This window comes from Plectropomus leopardus, chromosome 2 (assembly GCF_026936395.1).
Source record: "Plectropomus leopardus strain MGB_pleo_1.0 chromosome 2, ASM2693639v1, whole genome shotgun sequence".
NCBI lineage: Eukaryota > Metazoa > Chordata > Actinopteri > Perciformes > Serranidae > Plectropomus > Plectropomus leopardus.
In genome coordinates this window covers 42,579,569-42,599,226 of record NC_142177.1, presented here as the reverse complement: position 1 = coordinate 42,599,226, position 19,658 = coordinate 42,579,569, and the positions used below count along the sequence as shown (strand labels likewise).

At 36.7% G+C, this 19,658-nt stretch overlaps 1 long non-coding RNA gene across 1 annotated transcript; it reads left to right on the top strand.

Moving 5' to 3' along the window:
- Nucleotides 1-12,575: 12,575 nt before the first annotated feature.
- LOC148190306 (uncharacterized) lies at nucleotides 12,576-19,291 on the top strand. The gene is made up of 2 exons (XR_015775179.1): nucleotides 12,576-17,865; nucleotides 18,077-19,291. It is a non-coding gene; the product is annotated as an uncharacterized LOC148190306 (long non-coding RNA).
- The last annotated feature ends 367 nt before the right edge of the window (nucleotides 19,292-19,658 follow it).

Sequence of the window (19,658 nt, the reverse complement as noted above, 5' to 3'; positions counted from 1 at the left end):
TCTCTCACCTATAGAGTGCTTCTTTTTCACTAAAACTTCATTTGTATCTTTAAAAATGGGTATGTAAACTTTATTGCTTGCAATATATCAACATTTTTTGTGATAATAAATATTACAGAAATAATACTTGCCAAAGCAAAGTATATCTTTTAAAGAAGGCTCCCATAATCCTGTGAATTCAGTTTTATCTTACTATTTAGTGTTAATAACTTTATTGTTGTCTTTGTTTTATATATGTATATATATATATATATATATATATATATATATATATTTAGACCAGACCAATTGTAATTACCAATGTATCACCAAAATTCAGAAAAATAAATCTATAAACGAGTAACATTATACATAAAATGATCAGCAATATAATTACTTATTTTAATAAATAATGTATTTATTTTAATTAATTAATCACTATAAAATGATTTAACACAAGTCTGTGACTAGACCTTAAAGCTGTTTGCTTCCAAAAGAAAGAAATCAAACTGTGACATGACAGATGAGCTCAGGTCCAGAGAAGTCAGTGGCTGCTTGATTTTTGTTGAATCTGGCTTCACTTAGCATAGTAGAGTCTTAAATTGCATTTATAGATGCAGTGATGAACTGTGTTCACTGTCAGTGGTTTTCAGTGTCCCCTAAGCTCATTTTGTGATATCATGTTGGTATTTAATGCAGTGCAGCTTTTATGGGTCAAAGGTCATGGCCATTCATTTTGGTTTTTAGCCTTGTCCCTTTTATGCAGAGATTTCTCAAGGTTCTCTAAATCTTTCATGCTATTATGGCAGATAGTTAATGGATTTGAACAGCTTAAATATCTTGTTTTGTAATGTATTCCTTTGTGTTCACAATAGTTTTTCAGTGATGGATGAAACACCTGTGTTTGTTAGTGTATTTTAGCATTATCTAATCTAGACCCCATTCAAAGATGTTTGTTTTTAATGACTACAGTCTGTAACACATACTACACACACTGGCATGCAGCATTGTCACAGTGCACAGAGAGTGTGCATTAGTGAAAGGCACATAATAAATGTTACGATAAGTTCACAATGACACTAGCTTTTACAGGACTTTTACATTCCAGTATTGTAAACTGAAACTTTTCTTTAGCACTTAAAGTTTAACTGGTATGTTAGTGTTTTGATGGGCATTGAAATGGTGATGAGCCACCAACAACTCATCTCAAAACCATCACAACAGGATACACATCTAGAATGGGCCTTCATAAGTCGCTTCTGTTTGTACTCTTTGAACTTTGCACTCTAAAAAGAAAAAAAATGTCCACACTCCATTTCCTTTTTGTAAGAAAACTAAAAAGGAGTTTTAAATTAAAATTATGTAACATCAAACTTTGACTTGACCTTTAAAATTGTTCAATTTCCAAAATACTTACCTGACCAAGTTTTCACAAGTAGTGAATGTCAATCAAGTTTTCCAATATACTTGTGTTCTCAGTCTGTACTTAAAGAAATGCAACTTGTTTGTTGGTGCACATTACAGAAGAAGGTCCACCCTTGAGTAGGATATAATGACATGAGTCCACTGTTGGCTTGGTACATAATGTCACAAGTTCCTTCTTAGATAGCACAGAGTGACGTTCACACTCAACCATGTAAAGCACATACAAACATATTTAATAATACTTGTGAAAAAAATCTCATATGAATAATGTTGCATTTCTTCTTCAAATATGATTTGTTAGTATGTTTGTGTAACAGAATATAAAAGGCTCAACTTTAGTGGCTGGCTTAACCTTTTATGGCTTGATACTGTATTACTGGGAAATTATGCCCATTTCTAAAATACATACATATTATTTCTATGATCTAAGGCAGTCTAAAAACATTAGTAAACATGGGCAACTCGGCCCCATATCCAAAAACTGGAGTGCTTGTGATGTCATTTGATACAAAGTGTAGAGTTGCTCCATTGATATGAAATTGTGAAAGATTTTCTAGATGACACTGAGAACAGCCAGAACAATGTTATAAGTATGGGAACATTTTCTGTTACAGAACTGACAACACCAATATAATAAAGTTCATTTGGGTTTAAGGGATAACAAACATTCTGTTGGTCCCCAAAATTAGGCTCTCGATGAGCAGAAGGAGCAGCTCCAGACTTTATACTTCATGACATTACAAGTCTGAGACTTCTTTCTCTGTGTCTAGATCAGAGATATCACACATACTGGCTGATCCCTTGGCCATGGAAAAACATACTGGAATTCCTACTTTAGATGTTCACCTTTACAATGAAGGGTTTCCCAGAAAGGACCAAAAGCGATATAAAGGTCAGCAACAGTATTTGCTGATTAATCATAAAAATAGATTTATTATCAGACTTTTACTGGAAATTCCCATTAAGAGTTATTACAAGCACAGGATCTTTTTACAATGTATATGTGCAGCTTTCCAATTTATATGCATAAGAATGCATTTTCTTTGTCGATCAACATTACAGAAAAAGGGCCACACATATAGAATAAAGCGACGGTGGTCCCAAGTTGGCTGGTACATAATGACACAAGTTCCCTTTTGGATAGGACAGAGTGATATTCACACTCCACCATAGATTAATGAAAAAGAAATAGAAAGGTGCATTTGCAAGAGAAAAATATCTAATACAAAAATGTATCTATTCAGTAAAGCTTCTCATTGTTTAGTAAATTGGCACCAGAAATGTTGCCATTGTAGCTTTTTAAAATAAAGGCTATAATGTGAACACAATTATAACTTGTCTTAATATTCACTGTGGACGTGACAGATGAGCTCAGGTCCGGGAAGTTGGCAGTGTTTCTGGATTTTTGCTGATATCTGGCTTTCACTTTGCATAGTTAAGTCTTAATTTGCATTTATAGATACAGTGATAAACTGTGTCCACTGTCAGTGGTTTTAGTGTCCCCAAGCTCATTTTGTGATATCCTTCAGTCATGTTGGTATTTAATGCAGTGCAGCTTTATGGGTCAAAAGGTCATGGCCATTCATTTTTGGTTTTTAGCCTTGTCTCTTTTATGTATTTCTCAAGGCTCATTTTCATGCTATTATGATAGGTAATGGATTTGAAACACAAATATCTTGTTTTGTAATGTGTTCCATTGTGTTCAAAATGAATAGTTTTTAGTGATGGATGAAACACCTGTGTTTGTAAAGTGTATTTTAGCATTATCTAATCTAGACCCCATTCAAAGATGTTTGTTTTTAATGACTACAGTCTATAACATATATACTACACACTGGCATGCAGCATTGTCACAGTGCACAAAGAGTGTGCATGAAGTGAAAGGCACATAATAAATAATATAATAATACGATAAGTTCACAATGACACTCAGCTTTTACAGGACTTTAAATTCCAGTATTGTGAACTAAAACCTTTCTTTAACATAAAGTTTAACTGGTATGTTAGTGTTTTTGATGGGCATTGAAATGGTGATGAGCCACCAACACCTCATCTCAAAACCATCACAGCAGGATACACATCTATGAATGGGCCTTCACTAGTTGTCTTCTGTTGACCCCATTCAAAGAGGTTTGTGCAACCCAGAACTAAGTTTTATTATTGTTATATCTATTTTTTGGTTGTTTTTGATAACTATAGTTGGTAACACATAGAGTTGTAAATTAGTTGACAAATACAGGGCTGGTATACAGCATTGTCACTGCGGCACAGAGAGTGTGCATGAAGGCATGTGAGATTGCTAAATAAGTTTACATTGACACTCAGCTTTGCTACAGGTCTTTACATTCCAGTGTTGTCAACTGAAACAACTCTTTAGCACTTAAAGTTTAACTAATGTTAATGTGTTTCTGATGGCCATTGCGTTAAAAATTCAGACAAACAGAGCCACTGAGAGCCAAGATGCCCTACTGCTTTAGAGGGGCCACTTTAATAAATAATTACCTTTCAATTATTTCAGTGATATTACATACATGTGGTTATTATGTCACTTCCCAGCAGATGTTTCTTCATGTGAAAAACATGTTTAACTCCTTTTTGAATAGCTTGTAGTCAATTGTGCAATTGACGATAAATGTGAAATTCTGTTGTATTTCTACTCTTTAAAGTTTAACATTATCTTACCCAACATCCACTTGTTTAACACAGGAAAGAGGAAAAAGCCATGTTTCAGTCAGATACAACATCTAGGATATGAGAAGTAAGCAACCCTGAAGCCCAATGTGTAATGTCCTCGACCATACAACTACCATCGTCAGCTAGAAGAAACCATCCCCCGCACTGCAGGGAATCAAGGCCTGACAGATTTTCACAGGCTGACTTGCAGAGAATCAAACCCCTCACCCACTGCAGGTCACTCACTTCTCAGTGGCAGCAGTCTCCACTGTTCAACACTCAAAGTTAGGATCTGAGAATCATATGGGTGCTGGTCACTCCCACCTCTTCAGTGTAGAAGAAATTACATATTTTTGTCCACTTCATCAACTGAAGGCCAAGTAAATATAAAATATATCTATAAAACTGTGTGTGAATGTAATAAAAGACAGATTGCTTTCTAAAGAATGCACAAAGCCACTGAATCAAATGTACATAGATCATACAGAGATGAATAACATTTTTTCACACATATGAATACTCGGCCTCTTTTAGGGATGCATCTTACTCCATAAATGTGGTAATTTTACGTGTCGGTATCATCTTTCTGAAGCTGGCAATACTGTATTATAGGCATCATTAATAATTTGTTAACTGACTGTTAATTATACTTTTTTGTCAATACTCCTTGATAACCAATGAAGAAATGATAACTAATTAACTTTACCCATTATAAGTAATGTTATAGATTGTTATTTTATTAGTCAAATACAAAGACTTATACAGTCTTGTATAAATACATAAACTAAGTATTAATGGTTTCCAACTAATTTGTAAACCTTTGTAAAAACAAAAAAAGTAAATTATACAATATAAATATCTCTTGGATAGATAGACCAAATATTTATAACACTTTGTTAACTATTAATAGTTGGTTTGAAAACTGTTTATAAACATTGTTTGGATGGTTTCTATAGTTGAAACTGCTAATGGTAATAAACTGTTAAACTGTTAACAAACAATATGTAGCAGATCTTGAAATACTATTTGGAAGACCATTATAAAGTTGCAGTTGCTATTTAAATCTTTTGAGTCACTTAATAAATAATGTCTTTCTAAAGCACTTTGTAAGGTATACATACACGTTTGCCCTTCATTAAATTTTTTTAATAGGTTACAAAAGTTGCAAAACAACAATAACCCACTACATTTATCTTTGGCTCAAGTTGCATGTCAACATTGACTTTCTGTTCATATATGTGTTTAAATGATAATCACACAATCAGGACACAAACATGTACTCTTTATGTAGCTCACCTATAAAACATTTAAAAGGGCCAAATTAGTTTTACTCCATACAATCAATAACCATTGACAACATTTTAACTATCTAAATAATGTTTGTAGATGCTTTACAGAGTATCTAATTCTGTGTATTGTTTTACCTCTTTAGTTAAAACAGAACCTTTTATTATAATTAGAATAATGAAATGTAAACTTGAGGCAATAACTCTGTGCAACATCAAAATGGTATGTCATGAAATAACAGATGTAATCATTAGGTAACTGAATATGTTCAACTACTTAAATATCCATAATAGTACAAGTTTTTGAAAAAACAACAGTATTTAAAATGGGAATTGAAGTGGAGAATTGTATGCCTACTCCATTACAATTTCAGGGTGTTCTTCCAATAATCCAGGATGTTGTACTAACCAAGATAAGCAGTGTGTGCTACTTGTTAAACCCAGGATGGGGGAATAAGCCACGCTTCAGTCAGTCTAAATCAGATACAGCATCTTGAATATGAGAAGTTAGCAACCCCTTGACTCAATGTGTCATGCTAACTTGACCGTCAGCTAGAAGAAACCATCCCCGCACTGCAGGGAATCAAGGCCTGACAGATTTTCACAGACTGAGCTTGCACAGAGTCAAACCCTCACTCACTGCAGGTCACTCACTTCTCAGTGGCAGTAGTCTCCACTGTTAAACATTCAAAGTTAGGATCTGAGAATCATATGGGTGCTGGTCACTCCACCTCTTCAGTGTAGAAGAAATTACATATTTTTGTCCACTTCATCAACTGAAGGCCAAGTAAATATAAAATATATCTATAAAACTGTGTGTGAATGTAATAAAGACAGATTGCTTTCTAAAGAATGCACAAAAGCCACTGAATCAAATGTACATAGATCATACAGAGATGAATAACATTTTTTTCCACACATATGAATACTCAGCCTCTTTTAGGGATGCATCTTACTCCATAAATGTGGTAATTTTACGGTCGGTATCATCTTTCTGAAGCTGGCAATACTGTATTATAGGCATCATTAATAATTTGTTAACTGACTGTTAATTATACTTTGTCAATACTCCTTGATAACCAATGAAGAAATGATAACTAATTAACTTTACCCATTATAAGTAATGTTATAGATTGTTATTTTATTAGTCAAATACCAAGACTTATACAGTCTTGTATAAATACATAAACTAAGTATTAATGGTTTCCAACTAATTTGTAAACCTTTGTAAAAAAAAAAAAAAAGTAAATTATACAATATAAATATCTCTTGGATAGATAGACCAAATATTTATAACACTTTGTTAACTATTAATAGTTGGTTTGAAAACTGTTTATAAACATTGTTTGGATGGTTTCTATAAAGTTGAAACTGCTAATGGTAATAAACTGTTAAACTGTTAACAAATACCATGTAGCAGATCTTGAAATACTATTTGGAAGACCATTATAAGTTGCAGTTTGCTATTTAAATCTTTTGAGTCACTTAATAAAGAATGTCTTTCTAAGCACTTTGTAGAGTATACATACACGCTTGTTTGCTTCATTAAATTCTTAATAGGTTACAAAAGTTGCAAAACAACAATAACCCACTACATTTATCTTTGGCTCAAAGTTGCATGTCAACATTGACTTTCTGTTCATATATGTGTTTAAAATGATAATCACACAATCAGGACACAAACATGTACTCTTTATGTAGCTCACCTATAAAACATTTAAAAGGGCCAAATTGGTTTTACTCCATACAATCAATAACCATTGACAACATTTTAACTATCTAAATAATGTTTGTAGATGCTTTACAGAGTATCTAATTCTGTAGTATTGTTTTACCTCTTTAGTTAAAACAGAACCTTTTATTATAATTAGAATAATGAAATGTAAACTTGAGGCAATAACCTGTGCAACATCAAAATGGTATGTCATGAAATAACAGATGTAATCATTAGGTAACTGAATATGTTCAACTACTTAAATATCCATAATAGTACAAGTTTTGAAGAAAAAAAAAAAACAGTATTTAAAATGGGATTTAAAGTGGAGAATTGTATGCCTACTCCGTACAATTTCAGGGTGTTCTTCCCAATAATCCAGGGATGTTGTACTAACCAAGATAAGCAGTGTGTGCTACTTGTTAAACCCAGGATGGGGGAATAAGCCACGTTTCAGTCAGCCTAAATCAGATACAGCATCTTGGATATGAGAAGTTAGCAACCCTTTAGCTCAATGTGTCATGTAAGCTAACGACCATCCGTCAGCTAGAAGAAACCATCCCCGCACTGCAGGAATCAAGGCCTGACAGATTTTCACAGACTGACTTGCACAGAGTCAAACCCCTCACTCACTGCAGGTCACTCACTTCTCCAGTGGCAGCAGTTTCCACTGTTCAACATTCAAAGTTAGGATCTGAGAATCATATGGGTGCTGGTCACTCCACCTCTTCAGTGTAGAGGAAATTACATTTTTGTCAGCTTCATCAACTGAAGGCTCATAAATCTAACAATATATCTATAACACCATGTGATTGCTTACTTAATAATGCAGAGCACCACTGAATCAAATGTTTAACATCTTAGAGATGAACAACAATTTTTTCACAAACAAATGAATATTTAACCTCCTTTAGGGATGCATTTCGCTCCATAAATGTGCTGGTAATTTTACATGTCAGTGTCATCTTTCCTAAGCTGGCTGTTAACAGACTGTTAATTTCACTTTTGTCAATACTACTTGATAACTAATAAATAAATTGCAACTACTGATGGTACGCTGATACACTGATACACTGATACACTACTGATGGTATATTGTTAAACTGTTAAAAAATACCATGTAGTGGATCTTGACATATTATTTGGGAGGCCATTTTAAAGTTGCATTTGCTGTTTCTAAATCTTATAGTCACTTAAAAATGCTTTGTTTCTCAGCTGTGTTAAGCATGCATACACGTTTGCCCCCATTAAATGTTTTATAGGTTAGAAAACTATTTATTTTCATATATAAGTTCAAACTGATTTATGACCAAACCTTTTAAATTTATATCACTGCAGCTCAAATGAAAAGGTTCAGGAGGTGAAAAATGGACTACATAAATTCAACATTACAGATCAATATAAAACCTATGTTACAGAACTACAATAATCCACCATGTTTTTCTTTGGCTCAATGTTGCATTCCTGACATTTTATTTCTGTTTCCTGAATATGTTTAACATGATGATCAGACGATCACTTACTCTCTTTAGTTTTGTTTTACTCCTATAGTTGAAACCAAACCTTTTATTATGATTAGAACAATTAAATGTTAACTTCGCACAATAAACTATGTAACATCACAATGGTTTGCCATGAAATTATGTAATTATTAGGTGATTAAATATGTTCAAATATTTAACTATCCAGTAAAAAAGTACTACTTTTGTATCAGTATTCAAGCTAGTGGAATTTGAGTGGAGAATTATAATGCCCAATCTGTAAACTTTTAGGATGTTCTTCCCAATAATCCAGAGATGTTGTACCAGCTAAAAATAAGCACTGTGTGCCACTTGCTTAACCCAGGACAGGGGACAGACCCATGTCTCAGGCAGTCAGAGTTGGATGTAACATTCTAGCTAATATAAATTAGCATCTCTGAAGCTTAATGTGGAATGGCCTATTGACCATCACAACAACAAAGAAACCAACCCCCACACTGCAGAGAATCAAGGCCTGGCACAGAGCTGCACACGCTGACCCCTCACCCTCTCCAAGTCACTCATTTCTCAGAGGCAACCTTAAAGGCACATGGGTGCTGGACACTCCACTCAGTCAATGTGGAGGATTGTTTAATGCTTACATCATAAACTAAAAACCCTTTAAGGAATTTGAAATCTTCATATAAACCAAAACTGTGTTGAATAATAATAAGTCCTCTGGTCACTGCAGCATGCACACAGAGAGATGGCAAATCATTTAATCCAATACAAAATGAGTAGTCAGCCTCTGTTAAAGACACAATCCATAAATGTGCTGGTAATTTTGCATGCCAGTACACCCATTTAAAAACTCTCAGTTCCTCTCCTACAACAGAAGACTTTAAAGGTCGTACACAGCAGACAATCCAATCCAAATCTCTCAGCGTTATTTTTTATTTTACTTGAAAGTGAATCCTATTTTGATCCTAGTTCTGCAGTTTTGTATTGTTGGCTGTTTTATATTTCTTTAGTTGTTTTAGTAGTTGTAGTTGTTTTGGTTTTCTTGAGATCTAGTAATGTATATACAATTTTGTCTGTCTAATGCAGATTTAAGATTAATTTAAAACATTGGAGAAAATATAAAACAAACAAAACAAAACAAAACAAAACAAGAAGTGTCGTTTTGTACAGGCCAAGAGGGGACAAAGTGTGGACTGACTTTCCTTTTTAGAATTTAAAGGTTAAAAGTACAGCCAAAAGTACAGCCAAAAACCTATAGAATTTGAAATAGTTCATCTCAGCAGTTGAACAGAGGGTTTCAGAGGGTTAATCATTCCTCTAACTGACTTATCCCTGTAACTGAGACAAACTGATTGCTCACAAAACCTCCCATATTATAAATACCATTAAAGATTGCTCTAGTCATTTATATCATGATGGGTTGTCAATGTGTTTTTCAACACAAGGTAAAAAGGAGCACACTCTTAAACAGCAACTCAAAAAACTTATTCAGGTGCACGATTCAAAAAGCAATGTACTGAAAAAACTAAAATGATATTTCTATCTCCAATTTCCTAAAAAATAAATAATTTTATTATTACATTTTGTAAGATTATTTTCTTTGAACAATAATGCATCTAACTTCTTTTTCCTATTCTTTGTCATTTATCCATGTTGAAATGGAATGTCACTCTATACTATATCTAAGATGAACTTGTGTCATTATATACCATCCAACAGTGGACTCATGTCACTTTATACAACTCAAGTGTGGACCTCTTTTCTGTAATGTGGAGCGACAAATAAAATGGATTCCTATAGATGGGCACACATACATTGGATTTCAACCATAACATTAAAATGCCAAATTCAGCTGATTCCTGTGAATTCTGGGAGACCCTGCAATTTTGTCAAATCACTGCAACTATACAGAATTCTTAACTATTTAAACCGGTTAAAATCTGATTTTCACTGTGTCTGCCCACAACTAATCCACTCAGTTCCTCAGTTGCCCTCTAAGTATTTCTGAGTGGCTCTGATGTTTTACAAAGAAGACTTTGGACCGGCAAAGCTATTTTTAAATTATTTGCTTCATTTATGCAAATATTGGTTTGAAAAGGCATCATTCAATGATGATGAAACTTTTATTCCTTTTTTAAAAAAAAAAATAACATTTTTGTTTTAATATTCTTTTCCCAATAGAAAAAAACTTTAAATCCTCAAAATAAAACCTAAAACTTGCATGGCATTTTTTGCTTGTAAAACTGTTAAATGGAAGTTTTGAGTACGTCCATCCATATTCTCAAGTGATGCTAGCCACGCAAGATGTATGCAGATGTGCTCGTGCTGTCTGGCTGTCTACTGGCGTATAATAACAATGCCGCTGGCTCTGTCCGACTATGTTCTCATCTCACATCATCCTGCCATGATCCAGATTGATGCAGGTATGCCAAAAGCACTGACAGAGGGAATGTATTTGAAAAGTTAACAATGAGAATGGACTGGGTAGCTCCCTTTTAAACACAGTGTCAAGCTATAAAATGGTAAAGACATCCACAACGGCTGAGCCTTTATATTCAGCTACAAAAATACATACTTACAGATCCTTTTAGAAGCAAAAAAATTACATGATTTAGTTTAGATATATTTACAAGTAACTTGTGTCATTATGTACCAGCCAACTGTGGACCCCTGTTGCTTTATACTACACAAGTGTGGACCTCTTTTGCCTGTAGAGTAGATCAGCAAATAAAATGCATTCCTGTGATTATAGAGAAACAAAAAATATGTACATTGTAAGATTGACAGAAATCTAGTGCTTCTAGGTGCATCTAAAAACTCAAAGGGAGTTTTGGAGGATTGAGCTAATCTCAAGGTTAAGTTAAATTCTGATAATAAACTAATTTAAGCAATTCATTAAAATTAGTAAAGATCTTGCTGGTATTTTCTCTCCACATTTTCTTCCTACCATTATTATTATTATTATTATTATTATTATTATTATTATTGTTGTTATTGTTATTTCTCCTTTCTTTAGATTTTAAAATATTTCCTTGCCCTCTGGGAAGCCGTACAAAACAGTGTCAAGCTAGATGGTTAAGCCATCCACTAAAACTGAGCCTTTATAGTTTGTTATAAAATATTAGTTATAATTATAATAATCACAGTCATTGTAATCATAGTTGAGGAATAATTTTGAATTATTTAGGTGAGATTCTTTTGTGTAAGTCTTATCTATCTCATTTTATTTATTCTTTACATGGTGGAGTGTGAGCGTCACTCCATGCTATCAAGAGGGAACTAATTGTCATTATGTACCAGCCAACAGTGGACTCATGTTGCATTATCCTATGTTTGGACATGTTTTCTATAATGTGCACCCACAAACAAATTACATTTCTATGAGTACAGACTGAGAGTGTATATTGAGTATATTGAAAACTGATTGACATTCAGTGCTCGTGGAAACTGGTCAGGTCAGTATCGTCAGGGACTGAACAACTTTAAAGGTCTAGTCAAGGTCTGATGTTACATCATTTTACATAATTAAACCTAAAAAGAAAAAATCTTACTGCTGATCATTTTATGTAAAGGTTTATTCTGCTTGGATTATAGTTTTCTTGCTTTTTTTAAGGCTCTAAAATACTGATTTCTCTCCTGCCTTCTGGGTAGCCCTTTATTTTAATACAGTATAGAGCTTAAAACTTATGAAATCACCTAAAGCCAAGCCTTGAATTTTAATGCAAAGACTATTAACAAATCACGTTTCAGGAGACTGGTGTCTTTATTGAACCTATCATGCTATTTGTATCATATTTGATACATTACATTCTGTGGCCTTCATGTCACCCACATTAACATTACTAAAGCCTGTTTAACGGCCCATCTGCAGTCTGAAAGGCTGCTGGGGAGAGGAGTGTTAAAAAGCTTATGTGTGAATGGGTCGCTTCAAATACCAGCTCCAACCAGGAGGGAGAGCTCTGAATATGGATATAAACACTCACACACACTTTGGTCCCCTCTTGGCAAAATCTGAAAAATTTCACCAGAGGCCATAACACATGATTTTATGATGATATAGAGCATGTCCAAGTGGGGACTTAAAAAATGTCCCCTGTTAGTTTTGCCGTTCCCTGTTGGTGACTGTGTAACGATGAGTATGTTCCCTGTTATATATATGCGCGAGTGCACACACACACACACACGCACACACACACACACACACACACACGCACACACGCACACACACACACACACACACACACGTTAGCTGTAAAGATTGTCCCTGATGTCTCAAACACTCATCAGACCACATATCAGTGAACCCAAAGATCCTCGCAGAGGTCTGTACTGTAGGAGTGTGTGTGTGTGTGTGTGTGTGTGTGTTCTGAACAGTTAACGTGTGTATGTGTTTATGTGTGTGTGTGTGTGTGTGTGTGTGTTGTGAAGGTTTTGGTGTGTGAGACTGAAAATTGGAGGTGAAATGAGCAGATGAGTCAGAAGTGATTTTAAATGCAGTCGTAAAACAGTCAAACGTAAAAACAGTCAAATATTTCTGAAGCGGTCGTGGTGATTTAACGGAGCAAAGGAAGAAGTCAGGTGACGTAATTTAACCCTTTGAAACCTGAACAAACTGGCTTGATTTCCTTGATTTGATTTATTTTAAACATGTAAAAAAGAAAATAGAGAAATTATGATACAAACAAGCAAACAGACAGAACAAAGTGTTATATAGAGATAATTTAGATAGATCTTTATTTCGAACATGTCAAATAAAATCAGACAACAAATAAAAATAAAATTAAAATATGGGCAAAAAAAAAGGGAAGGCAGAAGGGGCCCAAAAATTTGCGAGAACATTGTAAAAAGTAAAAGAAATTACCTGAAAATTAATTAATTTTAAAAAAAGAAACATAAACAAGGAAATGACCTGGGAAAGGTTCTTAAAAATATATAAATATTCTATAACATTTAAAATGTGTAATTATAATTATTATAATTATAGTTTTTCCCTAACTTTTTAAAAATCATTTTACAATTCTACTACTTTTTTTTTGCAATTTGTGAAACTTTTCTTATCCATTAGCTTATTGGCTTTTTTCCCCCTAAATGTCTCGTGACGGCGTCTGAATGCAGCATGAGAGTGATGCCGCTGCAGGTTTCAAAGGGTTAAAGACGGACGGCTACAGATGGTTACGTTTCTAACATTAGTTCACTTATGCACGTACGTAACAAACGTGTCCTCAGACGATGGTTCGTGTGTCCTGCGGATCAGCGGCCTCTGAACGACGTCACGACCTTAACGTGAAGTTACGTCATTGATATGAAGTCTCAGAGGTTTGGATGAGGCAGGTCACGTTACCATGGTTACGTCTAGGGAAAGAAACACGGTGAGGACGAACCTTAAAATGGCTCAGACTTTCATGGGACATGCAGGAATTTTGGTGCATAACTTTTCATAGAAAACCGTACGAACGCTGCTTCCAACACGTATTCGTCCCGTCACATGGTGCCGCTCTGTCAGAGACCCTCTGCGTCTCCTGATGACGTTTTAGGTGTCCTACAGTGTCAGCCGTTTATGCGCTGGGATGCCGTTACCGTGATGCCGTTACCGTGATGCCGTTACCGTGATGCCGTTACCATGACAAATACTCATGGCATGACGCTGCACGTGATTATGTTTAGACAACAAAAGCACACGTTAACCAATGCCGACCGTCACGATGGTTAGAATTATGCTAAAAAAACACGGATGGTTAGATTTTAAAAAATCCACAAAAACATCAACACGGGAAGCAAACTCCCGACTCCTGCACCAAAGTCGGCTGATGCGCTCCTTGTATTATTTGGTTACTGGGATTGTGATGGTAACCTAAGGGTAATGGTTATTACCTGACGCTCTCCTTCAGCTTTGCATGCGTACGCGACCAGGTCCTTTCAGCCGCGCTCTCGAGTGACGCCACTCATGCACACATCGGGATATGATTACGCCACCACTTCTGTCCGAGCACGGGCCAAAAACACAGAGACTGACAGAGCGGCAGTGTTTGACGAGTTCAGAGTGAGAGCGGGCTGCTGTATGAGAACATTAAATTTAACCCAAACATGATGTTTTCCTAAACTTTTCACAACATTTAATCTGTCCCTCCTGGATTTCGCGGGTTGTTTTGTGATTGTTGCGGCCTGAAATGTTCAATTTTTTTGTTCAAGTTTGTTTTTTTGTTTTTTTGCCTCTGTGACTTCAGGCACAGAGCTGCAGTCCTGCAGCAGCAGCCTCTTGATAAACACAGAGAGAGATGCTCTACGGATCAATATGCTGCACGCAGCTCTACATTAAAATGAGATTTTACTTATTTTAAACAGTCAAATTTGCGATAAAGTTATGGTGATTGGGCAAAAATTGCAAACAGAACTCACAGCGATTGGCTTAATTTGTTGTGATCGCGAAATCCAGGAGAGACGGTTTAAATGGTTGTTACTGGATGTAACTGCGAGTACAAACGTCCGATTCTGTCATTTAGCGATGAAGATGCGTCGGCCCACATGATGATAGAAAATCTATTTTCTCCATAAATTGGCTGAAGTGCGCACACCTCGTGTCCACACTGTGACGTATAATAACGTAATAGTAGTAATAATAATAATAATAATAATAATAATAATAATAATAATACTAATACTATGAAGGGATCCTCAGTACTTCACTGTAAACTGCTGCTTTACATCAGTTCAGGTTTGTACAAATTTATAGAGTCCATCATATCTGTGAGATTTCAACTTCTATATACAGTAAATACTTCACGTCCACGTGTTCAGATTTAAAAATTTACTAATCCTAATCAGGGTCAGAGGTGCAGCCTAAAATCCCAGCATGCATTGGGAGAGAACAAAAGGGGAAACAGCCAATGCACGTTTAATGCTGAGCGGACGCTGAGCCTGAGTTTGGCTGAATTTCTGCGTCAGTTGGTTTTTGTTTGAGGTCATGGCGTTGTTGATCATTTAGTTCAGAATATATTCGCACAAACTAACGCTGCTAACGCTAACCGATCAGAGGTCCCGTGTTTACGTCCAGGGTCGAAATCGTACGTTTCATGCAGGATGAAAAAAGACGTGCAGTGTCTGTCCAGCTTTATGTATTTAACAAACTGATTCAGAATTAAAGAAACCACATGAACCTCAAGTTTAGATCCCAGTCTGAGTCTGCACAGTACTGTAGTATTCTCATGTACTGTAGTACTAATACACAGATTTCATTTTAAACATACTGCACATACAGAGGACAGACTGCAGCCACTGCTGCCTGCTGTCACCTCATGTTGTTCTTCTGGGGTCTAAAAAAAACAGTCATAATGTAGACAGATACCACACACACACACACACACACACACACACACACACACACACACACACACACACACCAAACCGAGGAGTCCTTCACGAAGGACAGCGGCGCCCTTCAGTGTGAGAACTAGCTGTCATATTAGCACAACAATTCACCTCTACCTGTCAGTGCAGGTACACGACACACACACACACACACACACACACACACACACACACACTTAGGTAAGCTCTTACAGGGGAAGAGGATGGCAGGTGTGCACCATCTATCGTCTTTACCTCTGTGCAGACACACACAGGAACCTCACCTTCACACTGGATGGATTACTGACGGGGCCCTCGGGTACAGACATGGGGGACGACTCAAAACAACAGCAAAGAGACGCTAAACGGCTGCGAAGACAAAAACCAAAACAAAGGGAAACAATACGACCGGGGGGACAAAGGACACGCCCGCAAAAAGACAAAATGACCACAAGAGGAATAATCTGGCTGGGAAGAGATACGAAACAACTGCGCTCTCTCTGTTTCTCTTCATGCTCATTTTTTGTCTCTTGTTGTTTCGTTGAGCAAAAAGATGTTGAACAAACACAAAGAGAAAAAAAAACGTCAGCAAAGAAGAACAAAGTGACAGCGAGGGGACGCCGAACAAACGCTGAAATACACAAAGTGAACGCAGAGAGAAAGAAAAGCATCGCACAGAGACGCAAAATGACTTTGAAGAGTGGCCGTGGGGAGACGCCAGACAGCCGCAAAGACAAATGTCAGAAGAAGAAGAAACTAAATGATCGCAACGAGACATCAAACGACTGTGAAAATAAACCAAACAACCACAAAGACATGCATGCTGAACAGGAACAAAGAGGGACAAAGTGACAGCGGAGAGACGCTAAACATCCGAAGAAAAACCAAGCAGACCTCAAGAGACACAAACGACTGTGAGGAGACACAAAACGAGACGCTTAACAACCACAAAGAGACACAAAACGACTGTGAGGAGACACAAAACGAGACGCTTAACAACCACAAAGAGACACAAAACGACTGTGAGGAGACACAAAACGAGACGCTTAACAACCACAAAGAGACACAAAACGACTGTGAGGAGACACAAAACGAGACGCTTAACAACCACAAAGAGACACAAGCTGAGCATGAAGAGACACAAAATGGCAGCGCAGAAAAAGTAAACTACGGTGAAGAGACAGACACGACCACAAAATGACGACAAGAGAGACAGAACGGCCTGGAAGAGAAATGAAACAGCTGCAGACACATGCCACAAAAAATTAAAAATTGAAAACTGCCAGGAAGAAAATACAAAACAAAAAGTAAAGAGAAACAAAACGACTGCAAAGAGACAAGAAGAAAAAGAAAAGACCGTGAAGAGAAACAAGAAGACCGTGATGAGACACAAAGTGACCTCGAAGAGAAATGAAATGCCGCCAAGAGACAGAAAAAAAGCAGTAAGAGTGACGGTGAAGAGACGCTCAACAACTGCAGAGAGACAAAACGTCGCCAAGAGAAACAAAACAACCTTAAAGACACGCTGAACAATAGCGAAGAAAAACAAAAGGATCAATTAACAACCAAGGAGATAAAAAAAGACTACGAGCGAGACGCCACAAAGATAAAAAAAAACCCAAAACTGCCAAGAAGATAAACCAACAAAACAAAAAAATGCAAAGAGAAACAAAACGGCTGCAAAGAGACATTAAGAGAAACTAAACACAAAGAAGAGAAACTAAACACAAAGAAGAGAAACTAAACACAAAGAAGAGAAACTAAACACAAAGAAGAGAAACTAAACACAAAGAAGAGAAACTAAATGACCATAAAAAGACACAAAATGAGGCAAAGTGAGTCTCAGAAACCACAACAGTCTTGTTGTGGTTTTGGGTCTGGGGTTCTCGCTCTTGTGGAGGGTCGGGGGGCCTTTGACCTGTCTGTGCCCGGGGACATAATCCACCTGTGACCAGACCTACAGGTACACACACACACACACACACACACACACACTCTGTTTCTATCGTCAGCGCTGCAGGAAGCAGCCTCACAGCCTGCGTGACGTCAAAGACACTGAGCTTGTTTTTAGGACTTTAATAAATCAGTGTGAGAAACACACACACACACACACACACACACACACACACACACACTCTCTAAAGATGATTTTTTGGCATTTTTGTCTTTATTAGTCAGGGCAGATCAGCAGTGTGAAGGGGGAGAGAGAGGACGACGTGCAGCACAGGGCCGTGAGCTGGAATCGAACCCACGACCGCTGTGTCACAGTGCCATTGTACATGTGGCGTGCTGCGTCTGTGATCTGATTGGCCGGTTGGGACAGAGACTCGTATCTGATAAGATGCGGCAGAATCGCGGCTGAACTTTAGAAACGTGTCACTTTATCGGCTTAGTGCCTCTGAGCCAAACGAGCCCACGTCAGATTCAACCTCCCGAACTGTCTCCGCACACTTCACCGCGCACTGTGTGGTTTTTATTCTGGAAACAAACGGGACGCTCGCTTTATTTCATTTCATTTTCTGGTTTGTGACGTGTTTAAAACCTTTATTATGTTTCTGCTCACAAATTCGGTCAGAGCGATCCAGATACTGAGGTGACGAACTGACACTGTGACGTTTCATTTTGAAAATTAAAGGGTTAAATTACGAAGAAAATGATTTTCAAATCAGGTCAAACTCAAATATTTATAGAAAAAAAGAAACTGAAAAAGGAAATTATTTGTTGAAAAAACCCACAAAACTAAAACGATCCGCTGTAATATTGCAGCCGATGAGTAAAAGTATTTGAATTTTTGGATTTCTCTGTGAAACAAGTGAGCGCAGATCCGGACGATTTCATTTCAAACAGATTCGTCCTCTTTTTTTGTTTTTATTGTTCTAAAAAAAACACATTTAAGAGTGTAACAGTGTGAAGCCCAGAAGAGTGAATATTTCCAGTGCCGTGATGTTTCTGTTTGTCTGGCGTTCGTCTGTTAAATAAATGACGCCAAACATTCGGACATGTGAACGGACACGAGGTCAGAGTTTGAATGTAAAGGGCTTTGTGACGCTGATGTTGCTGACGGTGGATTTGTTTCAGGTGTGAGGTTGTACTGATGTGTTAGTGCGTGACTGTGTGTTTTCTTCACTGTAGGAACCGACTGTGGTACTTGTACTCAGAGCATGTGTTAGAGTGTGATAGTGCAGGTGCACAGAGAGCTTCAGTGCTGCTGCTGAGACGATTTAAAAGGCTGCACCGAGACACATTACGGACTTTTGTTTCCTGTTTGATCTTACTTTGGAGGAGAGGGAGGAGACAGAGGGCGTTGGGGATGGACAGGCTTATTGCTTTCTGTGCGTGAGAGTGCACGTATTATTGACAATGTAACTGCATTAAATTATTTATCTTGACTGACGGCTGCTCTGTGTGTTGTCCTTCTTTGAAGGGGAAGAGAACAGGGAGACGGACGATGAGGCGAAGAACAAGGTCAAAGAGTTGAATATGAGCCAATAAAACTACACAAGAAACATTAAAAACAAGGTTTGCACATGTCAAAAAAGTCATACTATGGTATGTCTGTTGAAGAGGTCGTCTTTAAAAAGTCAAAGCATTTCAAAAAAAGTTTAGAGCACAGCATTCTGCAACACTTCAGGTACACGGCAACTTCAGGTGCAATATTCACTTTAAAATTATTCTTAATTAAGGAAAATGTCAAAAATGTTACAGTAAAGTATTTTAAAAGAAAAAGCTGTACTGATGTTTATTTTTTTTGCCTTA